Here is a 13,387-nt window from a genome sequence, read left to right on the forward strand (position 1 = left end):
GACATTCAGATTTGCATCCCCAGATCCTAACCACTATACCATATTGGCTCAGTAATAATAATAATAATTAATAATAATAGCCACAAAGTCTCAGCACCCTAGACACATACATTCAGGCAGACCTTCCCATAATGAAGGAGCTACAATAGAAAAAACTATAGAAAAACAGAAGTTGCCAGAAGTCTTGATGAGACTTCCCACCACCCCGGTGGTACTTTAAATATATCATGGTGGTAGGGCATCTTCTTTGGCATACAGAAAGTCCTAGTTCGCCCCCTGGATTTTCAGGTTAACAGGATCAGATAGTAGGGGACGAGAGGTTGATAAGCCAGATGAAACGGGGTGTAAGGTACTTTGTATGATTGGAAGTGAAATCTAATTGTCTGGTTCGTGGTGACATTGGCTTGCTTAAATCTGTGTGTGAGTGTGTGCGTGCGCACAGCAGTTTGTCCCCTGTCTTCCATGCTCTAGTTCACCCCAGTAAGTAACACCCACTGTTTTCTAATTCTCAGCAGCCTTTGGTGCTGATAATTAACCAAAGGAAATAGAAAGAGCAGCAGGGGTGGTTGGGATGGCGGCAGGAGCAGCAGCCGTGGTTTCGTGGCAGAACACACCTTGCAAATGTACCTTAAAAGCCCCTTAATTCAGTGTGTTGGCATTTCTATGGATTGTCTGCTGTCATAAAAAATATACAGGTGAATGTCGTTGTTTTCCTTGAGGTGTAAAACTGTTACTCAACATTAAGGGTTTTGGTGGCGGTTGCTATTTTTTAAATGAGTTTTATGGTTTATGATAATATGATGATTTGGGGCTAAAAAAACAACATGGTTTTTAAGGGAGGAAATGAGCAGAAGTTCTTTCTGTGAATTAGATACCTGCAGCAAATTGCTACTGATAGCTCAGTGCTGAAAAACCGTTCTGTGTCTTGATTTTCAATAATTTATTGCACTTTTCAGCATCGTTCTGAGCCTTTTTAAAGGGAATGTTTAATTAGATCACTGATACCTGCATGTATTTTAATTCTCCAGTTTTTTTCGGTTTCCATTTCAATATTCTAATCCAGCCTTGCTCAACTGGTTGAAGCCATGCAAACTTCTTTGGGGCCAGGGACCACCAACATGTTGGTATTTGAAGATCTTAAGGTTCTTCTGGGAGCATATTGGGAGAGGCGGCCCCTTAGACATGCAGGGCCCAGACCGTATATGGCTGCTGGACCACAAATTGAGTCAGTTGGGTTATGGGCCAAGCTGGGGGTTAAAGCAGCTTCATACAATGTAGTATACGATGGTTTGATATCCTGTTAGGTTGCAGCAAATGCCACTGTACAGGTAAAGCCATGCATGCTGATTCCATATTCTGTCCAGCACCAGGAAAGCAGGATGTCCCTTGGCAAGGCCTTAAGTCCTGCAATACCATACTTCTCTGAATGAGCTGCTCATGGCACTCCTTCTGCAGAAATGCATCCTTCTTTTTCACCCTTTCTGTGCTCATTCATCCTTCTCAATGATGGTCTGTTAGATCTCAACAGGCCTGCTGTACTTGGAGTGGGAAACTTCTTGCCGGAAATTTACCCACAAGCTCCTGAATCCATGGACCGCAGTCCTCCAAAATGAGAGGATTGTGTGTAACATGTCTTCTGCTCTTGTTCCCCCCCAGTCATTCCGTGTCAGTGACGTGACTGAAGACGGAGCTAACTTTAAAAATCCCAGGAACAACAAAACTTTGGATACTTTGAGTTGTGTTGGGGGTGCTGGCTACACTTTTCGTTAACAATAATTTTGCTTTGCGACTGGTTGAGGTTCCAGGACAGGCTTTTTCAACTAGGGTTTCATGAAACAGGTTTCTTGGTGGCCCTAGAAAGGTTTCCAGAATGACTTAAATAATTTATATATATATATATATATAAATTTATATATATATAGATATATATATAGATATAGATATAGATATAGATATAGATATATAGATATATATATAAAATTATATATATAGATATATATATAAAATTATATATATATATATATATATATATATATATATATATATAAATTATATATATATATATATATATAAATTATATATATATATATATATATAAATTATATATATATAAATTATATATATATTTAAAATTTGTTAAACATTAATTGGGTGATATGACCATATATAGCAGTGGTTCCCAACCTGGGGGTTGAACAACCCTTTCACAGGGGTCGTGGCAGGGTGAGCAGTTTGGCCAGGGGAGTACTGCCACTGTGCTGCTCCTCCTGCAGGTTCCCACGCTCGGCCGCCAGTCGCTCCAGCAGTGCCTCCAGCGCAGTGCAGTCTCCCGCCAGGCGCTCCAGGTGGCAGCGCAGCTCGGCGGGACAAGAGGCATAACTGAATTGAGAAACACCAGAAAAAAACTAATTTATATACAATCATGAACAATGGATCTTCATGCCATTGGTTGGTTTCGGCTTAATTCCTGTGAAAGAACACTTGCATAATTTTATGGTTGGAGGTCATCACAACATGAGGAACTGTATTAAAGGGTCGTGGCATTAGGAAGGTAGAGAACCACTGATATATAGTAATGTCAACCCACCCACCCCTCCCAAAATGGACAATGATGGGCCTGGAGGGGGTGGAAAGGGGAAGGGCCGCAGGTGGACATGCACACAGCTGTGCTTCCCAACTAAATTCTGCATGATCATGCCACTTCTGGGGGTTTCTCGAAGCCTGATGAATATTTCAGGGGTTTCTCAGAGGTAAAGTTGAGAAAGGTTGTCGTAGGAGGATGAATGCTATATGCTCCCTAAATATGCTTATAGTGCCATGTGCTCCCTATAGATTCTTTTAGAGTCACCAGCCCTTTGAAAGACTGACATACTACAAAGAAGTGCAAGTGGGTTAGGGCAGCGGTGCAAATTAATTGTGTTTTTATGACCTGAAACATATCTTTTCTGTGGTGAGATTTGTGATCTCCAATGACTGGACTGTATCATGCATATTGCTATCAAGAGGACACACATGTTTCTTTTCCAGTTGTTGCACTGAATGCACGAGAAAAAGTTACCACATCCTTCAAGGAATGGAGCAGGGAAATTTCCAGTGGGGAAAATGGTCACATGCAAGAACTTTCAAAATGGTGGATATTCTGAATCAAATAGGGCAACCGCGAAACCTCCACTGGACAGTTCCGCACCTCTTCCTTTGTTTCTTTCTTCTTAGCCAGTGTATTGCCTATCTGAGAATATAACCCCATATCTCATGTTGTTAACTTACTAGGACAAGTTTTGAATGTTGTAGAATGCGAGGAGGGGAACGGAACAACAATTTCCTTCTGCTTCCTCTTCCTCATTGCTTTCAACAGATAAGCTTCTCAGTTGATCTTGTCTATAATGCTGCAGATGTTAAACTTCTCATGCATTTCAGTGTGGGGGGGAATGTCTGAGAACTCTTGTTTTTGGTGTAAAGTAGGGCCCATGAAGCTGCTCCCTTTGCATCCCTTTAACTGGGCCCGTTGACCCCACATTTGGAGAGCCCGCTATGGTCGGCAAAAGCCACTGGTGTGTTTTTCCTCATCTCAGTCTTTTAAATTTAGATTAAGCTGAATGCAAAGACAATGAAGCTGTGTGTTATGAGCAAACTTCTAGCAACTTCTTGAACTCTTCAACTTCCCCCTCAGCTGCTCCTGTGCTTAGGGGGTCTACCGCAGAAAGCCTTTTCCTTGCTGACCAAAAGAGATCGCTTTTAATGACATGTGCAGAAACGGTTTCCAATGTAAATAGCTGCCGTTTGGATCCTCAGCGTGTGGGCGCACCTTTCCAAGGAAGATGCGTCCATCCAAACATCTATGTGCATTGCTAGAGCCACATCCGCTCATATTTTTCTATGTGCATTTGTATTACATATCGGGGGGGGGGGGTTACAAAGGAAGTGTCCATCCGGTGAAGTGGCTGGGAAGGAATTGTAGTCCAGTATGCAAAATTCACATGGCTGAGTCCCAAGTTTAATCACTAACAGTTTCCATCGGCTTAAGATTTCCACCCTTTTTTTTGCAAAGTCAGGAAGTGGCAAGCCCCTGCACTTCTACTAAAAATACATCTGGACGGGCAGGAGCTAGAAGGGAACGAAGCGATATTTTTATCTCAGGGGACCCCAATATGGTACCTGTGAGTTCCATGCCAACCGCCAACACCTTTCTGTTGCCCATCAAAGGCTTTTTAGAAACTAGGTAAGGGCAGGTTGGCCTTTTGCTCAGTAGGGTTCCTGAATGGTCATTGGAGATTTGATTGGCTGTGCAGATTTTTAAAAACATTGCTTTGACTGTTACGAAATCATAGGAATCTTCACTATGTGGCTGGAGGTGAGCTCCATTTTACGATTGGCTCCAACTGTATTCTGCACACATTGGATAAGGCACTTTTAATGTTCTTTTGCAGCTGGATTTTCCTGTGCAGAAAATTGGAAGTGCCTTAGCTAATGTGTGCGGAATCGCTCTCACCATGCAATGTCAGAATTCTAAATGTACTTGTAAGCTCTGTCTGTTAATTTTAGGTTGGAGCCTGTTAAATCTGTGAGTTCAAAGGAAGCCAGGGCCACTGGGAGTTCCATTAGCTCTTTGTGATCTCAGCAAGATGTTACAAGAGGCAAAACTGAACTGAGAACCCCATGTAAAAAAACAACTTATATACAGTAGCAAACAGTGGATCTTCCCGTTAGTGTGTACTAATGGTCAGTTTCAGATTAAACTAGGGTTGGGCGCTTCGACGTCCGAAGCAACCAGCGCCGTGCTGCCAGTGGGGGGAGGGGAGGCACAGGCGCTGCCAGTGGGGGGAGGGGAGGGGATGCACAGGCGCCGCCAGTGGAGGGGAGGGGAGGCACGGGTGCACCAGTTGGCGCACACATGCAGGCGCAGAATTCTACGCCTGCGTGTGTGCGTCAACCGGCATGCTGCCACCCATGCCTCCTCTCCTTACGGCGTGGCTCTGGCTGCTTTGGGCACAAACGGCTGATTCGGATGCCGAAGCGCCCAACCCTAGTTTAAACTGACTGGATCCTGCAGACAGGATCTAGCTGCTCTGTCCTCAGCAGAAACACAAGCTCAGCAGAGCCCTTTCGTCTTATAAGTGTGAAAATATTTATGCCATTACATGGACTGTTACAAACTTCTGAGGGCAGCTTCCTCTAGATTCCTGCCCAGACAGAATTCCTGAAGTCCTTGCAGTAATGCTGCTTCTTGCAGTTACTTGATTCTAATGAAGTGTTAAATCCATCCTAATTTGGGTTGCAAAATAGTTTATCTCTTAGGGCTAAGGAAATGGTGCTTGAGAGGTGATAAATGAGGGGTTTTTGGCACATATTGCATGAAGTGTGTTGTATGGCAAAGCGTGAGAACTAATGGAGACTCACCGGCACTTCACACCTCCCGAACTGCCTTGAATGTTTCTGGGCACTTCTTGCACGTCTTGCTCTCCTCACTCGCTCCTCATTTCTGGGCACGTCTTGCTCTCCTCACTCGCTCCTCATTTTTGGGCACATCCTGCTCTCCTCACTCGCTGCTGAAAATGGAGAGAGAGCAAGATGCTTTTTCTTAATCTTGTTTAGTTTTTGCCTGTCACCACCCCTCCCAGCATGGCTGATTGACACGTTAACTTCCGAATTTTTTAAAAAATAGACTTATTCGTTTAAACGCCTATCCGAATCTTCATAGAGGCACAGACAATCACAGCCGAGGTGCGTGTCCGCCTATTCGTCGCTCCAGGCACTTCTCCATTTTTAAAAAGAACTTCCCTTCCCGGGAAGAGGGGAGAGGGAGGCGGGTGCAAGGGCGGGATATTGGAAGCATATGCAGCACTTCTTTGCCTCCATATATTTCTTTTGCTGGTGGCCTGCTGGTTGTCCGTCAGGTGATAGTGCTTTTTGGGATTCACCGACTCGCGCTACAAAATGGCGGACGTGGTGAGCAGTTTGCTGGCCGGATGCAGGAGGTTGATGATGTCATGGTTTTGCATGTAAACTGTGGCAGTGTGTATTCTCTCTCTGCCCCATTTCCATCTATCACATTTCATCTCTTGGTGGTATTTGGTTTCCTGAACTTCTGTAGGGATTTAGAATTCTGTTCTTCCAAGCTCATTTTGCCAAGTTGGTGCTGATGGATTGGAGCCACTTTGCACAAGTTGTGAGCCCAAAAAGAACAACATGGGCTAAGGTCGTATAATAACACCTTTCTCTAGATTCCTTCCCAGACAGAAGTCCCTTGCAGTAGTTCTTCTTCTTTGCACTAGATTCTAAGGAAGTCTGAAATCCATACTAATTTGGGTTGCAAAATAGGTATCTCTCAGGTCTAAGGACATGGTGCTTGAGAAGAGATGAATGAGATGCCCCATTCCTCCTCCATCTGCTGTGAAAAAAATTGAGTTTATCCTTGCCTAGACTCTCCCGTTCAAATGTCTAAAGCCGGATTAATTGTCCTGTTTAGTAAGCCATACGCAAGGAGCATTCTTGAGGCAGAAGTGACCCAATCTGGAATACTTGCTGACCCTGTTGCTTTGGCCTTCCCAGACTTCCTGTAGCTCAGGCCACATATGCTGTTTCCAAATCACAAGAGAGCAGTGGTTGGGTTCTTACTATGATAGACAGATTTTTAGGAAATGGTTAGTGTCATCAGCAAGAAGGAGCTGAAGTACATTTTTTATGCCTTAGGGGAGCTTCAGGGGCATGGTGGAGTTCATAGGAGGAACGAATGCCTTTGGGTGGTCCTCTTTGTGGCTTGATGTTGGCCAAAGAGACAACATTGCTTCATGAGTCAGCAGTGTGGGACCTTAAAAAAGCTCTGCTGTCCCATGTACGCCTCTTAATGTGACCTTGGTATGCCCAACAAACTATCTCTATGTACTTCTAATTTTTTTTCTCTACTGAACCCAGAGAAGCAGAATCTACAAACCATAGTAGATGGTACTATGCAGATCAGTGGGGTGCGTCGTAATGTATCGCCTCCCTCCACACATACTAAGTGAAGCATAGCAGCGTAGTCACAATTACCAAGTTGCAGAAGTGTGGCATCACGTGCTGCTCTCACAGGAAGCCACCTGCTAAGGAGAAAGGAACTTCAGAACTGACGGAGCCCCTACTGATGAAGACACCGCAGGTCTGTGTTTCTGCAGAACTTCTCTTTTAGCCTTTCTGAGGATGGCCTTGATGCATTTGTTGCTATTTGGCAGGAAAGATGGTAGCTTGTGACTCGTACCGGCACGGTGGTAGTTTGTGTAAGGCTTCTGTCCACAAGTGCATTACAAGAAAATCGATATGCATGCAATTCTTTTATGGTGGAATTAACTTTCCAGTTTGATGGGATGTTTTATCCTTCCCTTGTGTAAAAGATAAAGAACTTTACTAATTCATGATCTGAGCATTGATAGCAACAATCCTCAGGGCTGTGCTAGAAGTAAACACCTACAGCGTAAGAGTGGCTAATGTAAGATAGTAAATGCGGATATTCCTTTAGATTATTCTCAGCCGGCTCTTTCCCCCCACTCTGATGTCCTTCATTCCACCACACACATCTAATATTTCCCTTCCTGGTTCTCTTTCATTATTTCCTGCGCTGCCTTTTATTCAGAGCAATGATGCTGTCTTGAGTGTAAGCGTGAATCCTGACCAAATTTCTTAGCACAGCTTAGACTTTCAAAAAGGGGTTGAGTGAAGTTTTAATTTATTTTTATCTGAAGTGGTACGGGCTTGCATGCTTACCCACAACAGTATCTTTACTGTTTGCTGTGCTATCTGTGTGTTTTTGTGTGAAAGAGTGAGTGAGTGTGTATGTTTGAATGAGAGAGAGAGAGAATTGCTCGAGGGTTTCATGCTGGTTTCATGGTTCTTTGGATTCTGCACTCTGAATTTTTGCTCTTCTGCAAATGTAGTGGTGTGGCCTAAACTAGAGCCAGGGAATTCTACAGGTTCCCTGCCCGTGATAAAAGTTTGTTGAAGTTGAAGCACCAGCAAAGAGCTGTTAGAACTGGATGAGTGTACCTTTTGTTGAAGAATTAGAATACACAGGGGTCTTCCCTAAATATGCCATTCCTTGGCATTAAAACTTGCTTTCATAGCTTTATTCAAACTGGTGAGAGAAACTAACAGCACCATTTTTTTTAAACCCTAGCATGCTGCATCTGAGTATTGGCATATGTAACAAAACTATTTCATATTAGAGAGAATTTTCTGTTCTAATGCAAAATTGCAGCAGCCCTGATGGGTAGAGTGTAAGATCTAAGTTGTTTTGTGAAATTTGAATACCTAGAAGCGGCTGGAAGAATACACTTCGTGGTGAGGTGTCTGCTACACATTGGTTGAGTTGGTGAAATGGCACGGAATGTTCTCAAGCATTCCAGCTTCATGGAAAAAAGCCCTCTTAGGATATGGAGAGCCAAGCTTCTGTGAGGGAAAAGAATACCGTTGCTTTGGCTGAATATAAAACTAACCCCAGATCCTTATGAGAGATTTATTAGGCAGATTGAAGACTGGGAAATGGTCCCAAGAAGCAGGATGTCCAGAGAAAATGTGGCTAAGTGGAAGGCACAGAGTAGTCAGTGGATTGAGAAAAAGGAAAGGATTAAGGGCGTGGCAGGCAGCAGAGATGATAGGGAACAGAGAGGAAAAGAGGCTCACGTTCATGGGAGCTGTGTGATGTCTGGAATGGCTCTTGGGTATTCACATGTGCATAGGAGAGCAAACTTACAGTCTTTGTCACCCCAGAGAAGTTAGGAACCCAAAGGTTGAGCTGCAAAAATTATTTTTTTAAAATTTTACAAATATTTATTAAAGAGCACTAATTCAACATCATAATTTAAAAACAATGTATTTCTGACTGCACATGAAATAGGCCAACAGAATGGACCAAACGCATTTTGACACCGAGGGGTTTTCCTTAGTGGGCAAATTATTGTGAGGAATGCACTTCTGTATGAAATCAAAATCAAAAGGCTTGCCGGGTGGCAAAGAAAAATCTGTTAGGTGCTGCTCCAACTAGTCTTTCTAAGGTATCTCATTTGGAGCCCACCTTCTAAAATTTGTACGTTCTGAGGACACATTCTCAGTTTTGCTCTAAATCAAGAGTGCATTCCCATGTGTGTCAGAAAAAGAAGAAGCAGAAGCCAAGAAGTAGAGCAATGTGTGAGAGAGGGCTGAATTTCATATTTATTGACGTGAAGTTCTTTCGGATCAGCCTTCTAGCATGTTACGTATCGATTGGGACCTATATGGGCTTCAAAATGAACAGAAAATCTTTTTGTTTGTGTGCAAAAAAACAGGCCCGCACATTTTAGCCTCTGTTTCATAAGTGAATAATTTTGCTGGATGAGAGAATTTGAGAGAAGTTAAATAAGAGGAAGTGGGGGAGTCCAGAGTACTGTGGGAGAATCAAAGAGAGAAACAATATGAGGATTGTGCCGAAGGAATGCTGGGTAAACCAGTCAGTGCTCAAGGCTGGGACTGGCCAGTGAGGAACTTAATTTTCCTGCTGAGATGAAAGGAGGAAGAAGATCAAGCAAAACACATCCACAGAAGTCTGTAAACATGCAAGATTGGAGAAATCATCCTGCAGGCCAAATAAGAGAGAAACTGACTTAGGTGGTGAAAAAGAGAGCCAGGTTCTGATGGATGCCAGGGTGGCAATCCTGCACTTAGATGCCACGTTTGTGTATGTTTTTAGGAATTTGGCTGGATTTGGTCGTGGTTTGTGTTGCTTTCATTTGGAGTCATGCTGGAAAGCATTTGGCCGGTATCGGAGGAACCTTTGCCTTTCAGTGTGCCAAAAAAGCAATGAGGTTTTTTAAATAGGTCAAATTAAGTTTTAGAAGACTGAAATCTTCTGTATAAATGTATGTGTTAAGGCTCTGGAGTAGCATGCAGTTCTGTTCCCACAAGCAAGAAGACTGTAGGCTATTCATCAAAATGCTATAAGAGAAAGTGCCACAGTCATTATGTTATTATATATGTTGGTGCTTGGCTCTTGTGGCCATTTCTGTCGGTGCTTGGCTCTTGTGGCCCTTTCTTGCATGGCCAAGGAAATGTCCATTGCCACTTTGGGGTCGAGAGGTGAATTTCCTCCAGACCAGGGATTCTTTTTCCTAGTACCCTTCTTTCTTTTAATCTAGAGTTAGACTACATTCATCTGTGGAACTTTGGGATTAGGTTAACATCTCCTCATTATATTTGTTCTCCATCCTCTTCTTTCCTTGAAAGACCTGTCAAAAACAACTGTAGCTTCCACTGATCTGGCCCATTCTAGTAGGAGAGGGTAAACAATCCAGTGTTTAGTCCTATCATTTGTGGAAGTCCTACTGCATGGACACACATCACTGCCTTCCAGTACAGTGGACCTTGTATCTCCTTTCCCCTGTCACATAGGCAGTCATCAGAAGGAGTCAGCTCACCTAAGTAGCTATTGGGTCATATGGGGACAGGGATGGTGCCGCATGATGGCAATACTTGGGTACACAATGTAAAGTGGCACTAACAGATCTCTCCAGCACATGGAGCTACTGTGGGTAGATGGTTTCATGAAATCATAGAGTTGGAAGGGGGCATCTGGTCCAACCTTCTGCTCAAAGCAGGATCAGCCTAAAGGATCCATGTTGTTTCCAACAACTCATAAAGGTCTTACAGAAACAAAAAACTGCTGATTTGTCTAGTTTTTTGCTGGGTAAGGCCTAAATCTTTACAGTCCACTCATCCATGATTGTATGTGTTTGATCCTTAGCATATACTGTTTCCCAACAAAGATTTGTAAGTTGCTTTATTTGAAACTAGAAATTAAGCCTGCTGTGAAGGGAAATACAGCGGGCGCTAGTGCTTGTGGAGGAAGAATGTAGCGAAGGAAGGTAGAAGAGGGGAGGAGGAGTGGGAGAAAGGAGGGGAAGATGATTTTGCAGGGATGGATAGAAGGGAGAAGAACAGGAAGGGATCAAGGAAGTAAGAGAGGAAGCAAGTGAGAGGGAGAGACAGAGAGACAGGAATGAGATGGAGAAGGAGAGGAAGGAAAGAATTAAGGAAAGAAGGCAGGCAGGGAGGTAGGTAGAATGGGATGGGAGAGGGGTGTATGTGAAGGGGCGGGTGGGCGCGGGGGCAAGTGGGAGGGAGATGGCTGTGTGTGTGTTTGCGTGCGTTTGTGTGGGTAGAAGTAGGTCTGGAGGGGAGGGTTAAGGGAGAGGTGAAGTGGGGTGGGTAGGGGGAAGAGCAGGGTGTGTGTGTGTGTGGCGTGGGCTTCTGCCCAGGGGCATCCGGGGCCTGGCAGAAGCCGAAGAAGGATGGCTTCTTTCCCGCCCCGGGTCCCTTCCTCACGAGCCTTCTGCCGGGCCCAGCCGCTCCCTCGCGGTGTCCAGGAGAAGCCTGAGAAGGATGGCGGCGGGCGGCGGAGGCTTCTGCCGGTCCCAGGACGCCACGAGGGAGCGGCTGGGCCCGGCAGAAGGCTCGTGAGGTAGGGACCCTGAGCGGGAAAGGAGCAGGGACACCGCGTCTTCACAGGAGCGGTTAAAGATCAGCTGAACTCCTGGACAAGTATTATTCATTCACTTTTGTGTTCTATAATCTATATAATCTTTATGACCTTTCTTGCTTTTTTTTTGCTAAAAAATTGAAAGGAAGTTCCTATATGGAGTTAGATAATGGAAATCTAGTAAATCCTTGACTCAAATTTTGACTGGTTCTGTACACATTTTTACCTATTCGTTTTTCTTAGCTGTCTGCGTACTATAGCAGTACGGTTTCCATTGGGGTAGCCTGCAACCAGATTTTTTGGTAAGGCCCTTCCCCGTCTATCAGAGTTCACAGACCTCTGCCAATTAATTCATAACTCACCGTGATAATTACTTACATAAACGAACTAATGCAAGAATCTTGAGATTGCCCTGTTTGTGAAATGTTGTCCAGAGCAAATAGAATCTGAAACTGAATACATAAACCATGCACAGATGTATCGGCCCAAGGCTTACCAGGAATCAGGACTTTGTTTTATCCTGGCAAGAGAGGGTTTTTTCCACAATTTTTGGGAAAGCAGCTTTCCGTTTATTAATGGCTGAAACTAAATAAACAGAAAGCACGCAGAGACAAACTTAAACCATTTCTTTCTTTCTTGGTACAGGCAAGATATTTGTTCTGACTGGCATCCTTACGCAGCTGCATAACAAGAGCCAGTATAGCCTATTGAATTCAAGGAGCAATAGCAAATAAATATTTTTTAATGAAAGGAGAGTTCATGTCTGTGATCCCACCTTGTGAATTTATGAAAAAAAAACAATAACCCAGTTTCAAAAGATGGCGTATTTGGGAAAAAGGTAAACATATACAACAACAACCTGCATGTTGTTGCCTGTTTTATTGGAGCTGACCATGGTCTCATTTTTTTAATTTGTCTCTAGCCAATCCCTTGAAGATGCCCCCATTTGCAGGTATGTTGGGATGTCTTCCGTTATCTACAGAAGCTTCCGATATCCCTAAAATATTAATATATTGTTTCATGGAAAGGAGTGCTTCTCCCTGCCGCTCCAGGCCTTCCAATCCCTCAGGAAAAATAGCACCTTTCTTTCCTTATGAGGAATATCTCAACTCTTTAACTCCTAGTGGACTCAGAGTTACAAGAGCAGATTCACTGACGCTTTAAACAAAACTTTAAAATAAAACTTAAAAACTCTTTGGGGAAGGGAGGCCTTTAGATATATTCTTGTGGTTTTAGCAGGTGTTTAGGCTAAACAGGAAGCAGGTTAAACGGTTGTGCTGATGAAGATATTTCTGTCTAATTCATTTTGCAAGGCACCAAGTCAGAGCTGCCGAAACTGCAGATTGCCCAAATATACCATTTTATTTTCTGAATCAAAATTGGAGGCACCCTTGACCAAAAGATCATTGTGGACCGTTTGATGGTAGCAAAAAACAATGAGGAGACTTGGTGGCACTTTTAAAAACTAGCAGAAGCTTTCCTAGACTGGGATCCACTTTGTCAAAAACATGGAGTGAATTTAGTTAGCAGACCCACACAAAGGGGGGGGAACTATGAAGTGCGGGTTTGGGGGCAACAAAGGGTATTCGGTTGAGGACTGAAAAATCCCCAATCTGTAGCAAAGGAACTTCTAGGAGACACTCCAGTAGAAATTATGGAATTGAAATTCATCAGTAGGCCAGATCCTTGACATGGGCTGATTCTGCACTTAATTTTTTCTATTTTGGATCTTGCTGAATTCAGATTGATTTGAACTCAGGTCTTCCTCTATTTCCCCCCCCCCCAATTGAAATGGAAAGTGTTCTGCACTTGATTGGGGAAGCTCAGAACATGAAGGGGTGCCAATTGGAGCAGGAGTCTCTTTTCTTGAATGGGGGGGGGGTGGGGGCAAAAGGATTGGAGACAGAA

General features: G+C 43.7%; 1 protein-coding gene across 3 annotated transcripts in view; it reads left to right on the top strand.

Moving 5' to 3' along the window:
- WIPF1 (WAS/WASL interacting protein family member 1) overlaps positions 1-13,387 on the top strand; it is a 104,992-nt gene that overhangs the window by 47,370 nt on the left and 44,235 nt on the right. The window contains exon 1 of one of the 3 annotated variants that reach the window (XM_077319666.1): positions 7,080-7,135. The exons of the other annotated variants lie outside the window; for them this stretch is intronic. The gene's annotated coding sequence lies outside the window, so the exon portion shown is untranslated. Of the gene's footprint in view, positions 1-7,079; positions 7,136-13,387 lie in introns of those variants that run through there. 3 annotated transcript variants of the gene reach the window in all.

The sequence above is a fragment of the Paroedura picta genome, chromosome 2, assembly GCF_049243985.1.
Source record: "Paroedura picta isolate Pp20150507F chromosome 2, Ppicta_v3.0, whole genome shotgun sequence".
Taxonomy (NCBI): Eukaryota; Metazoa; Chordata; class Lepidosauria; order Squamata; family Gekkonidae; genus Paroedura; species Paroedura picta.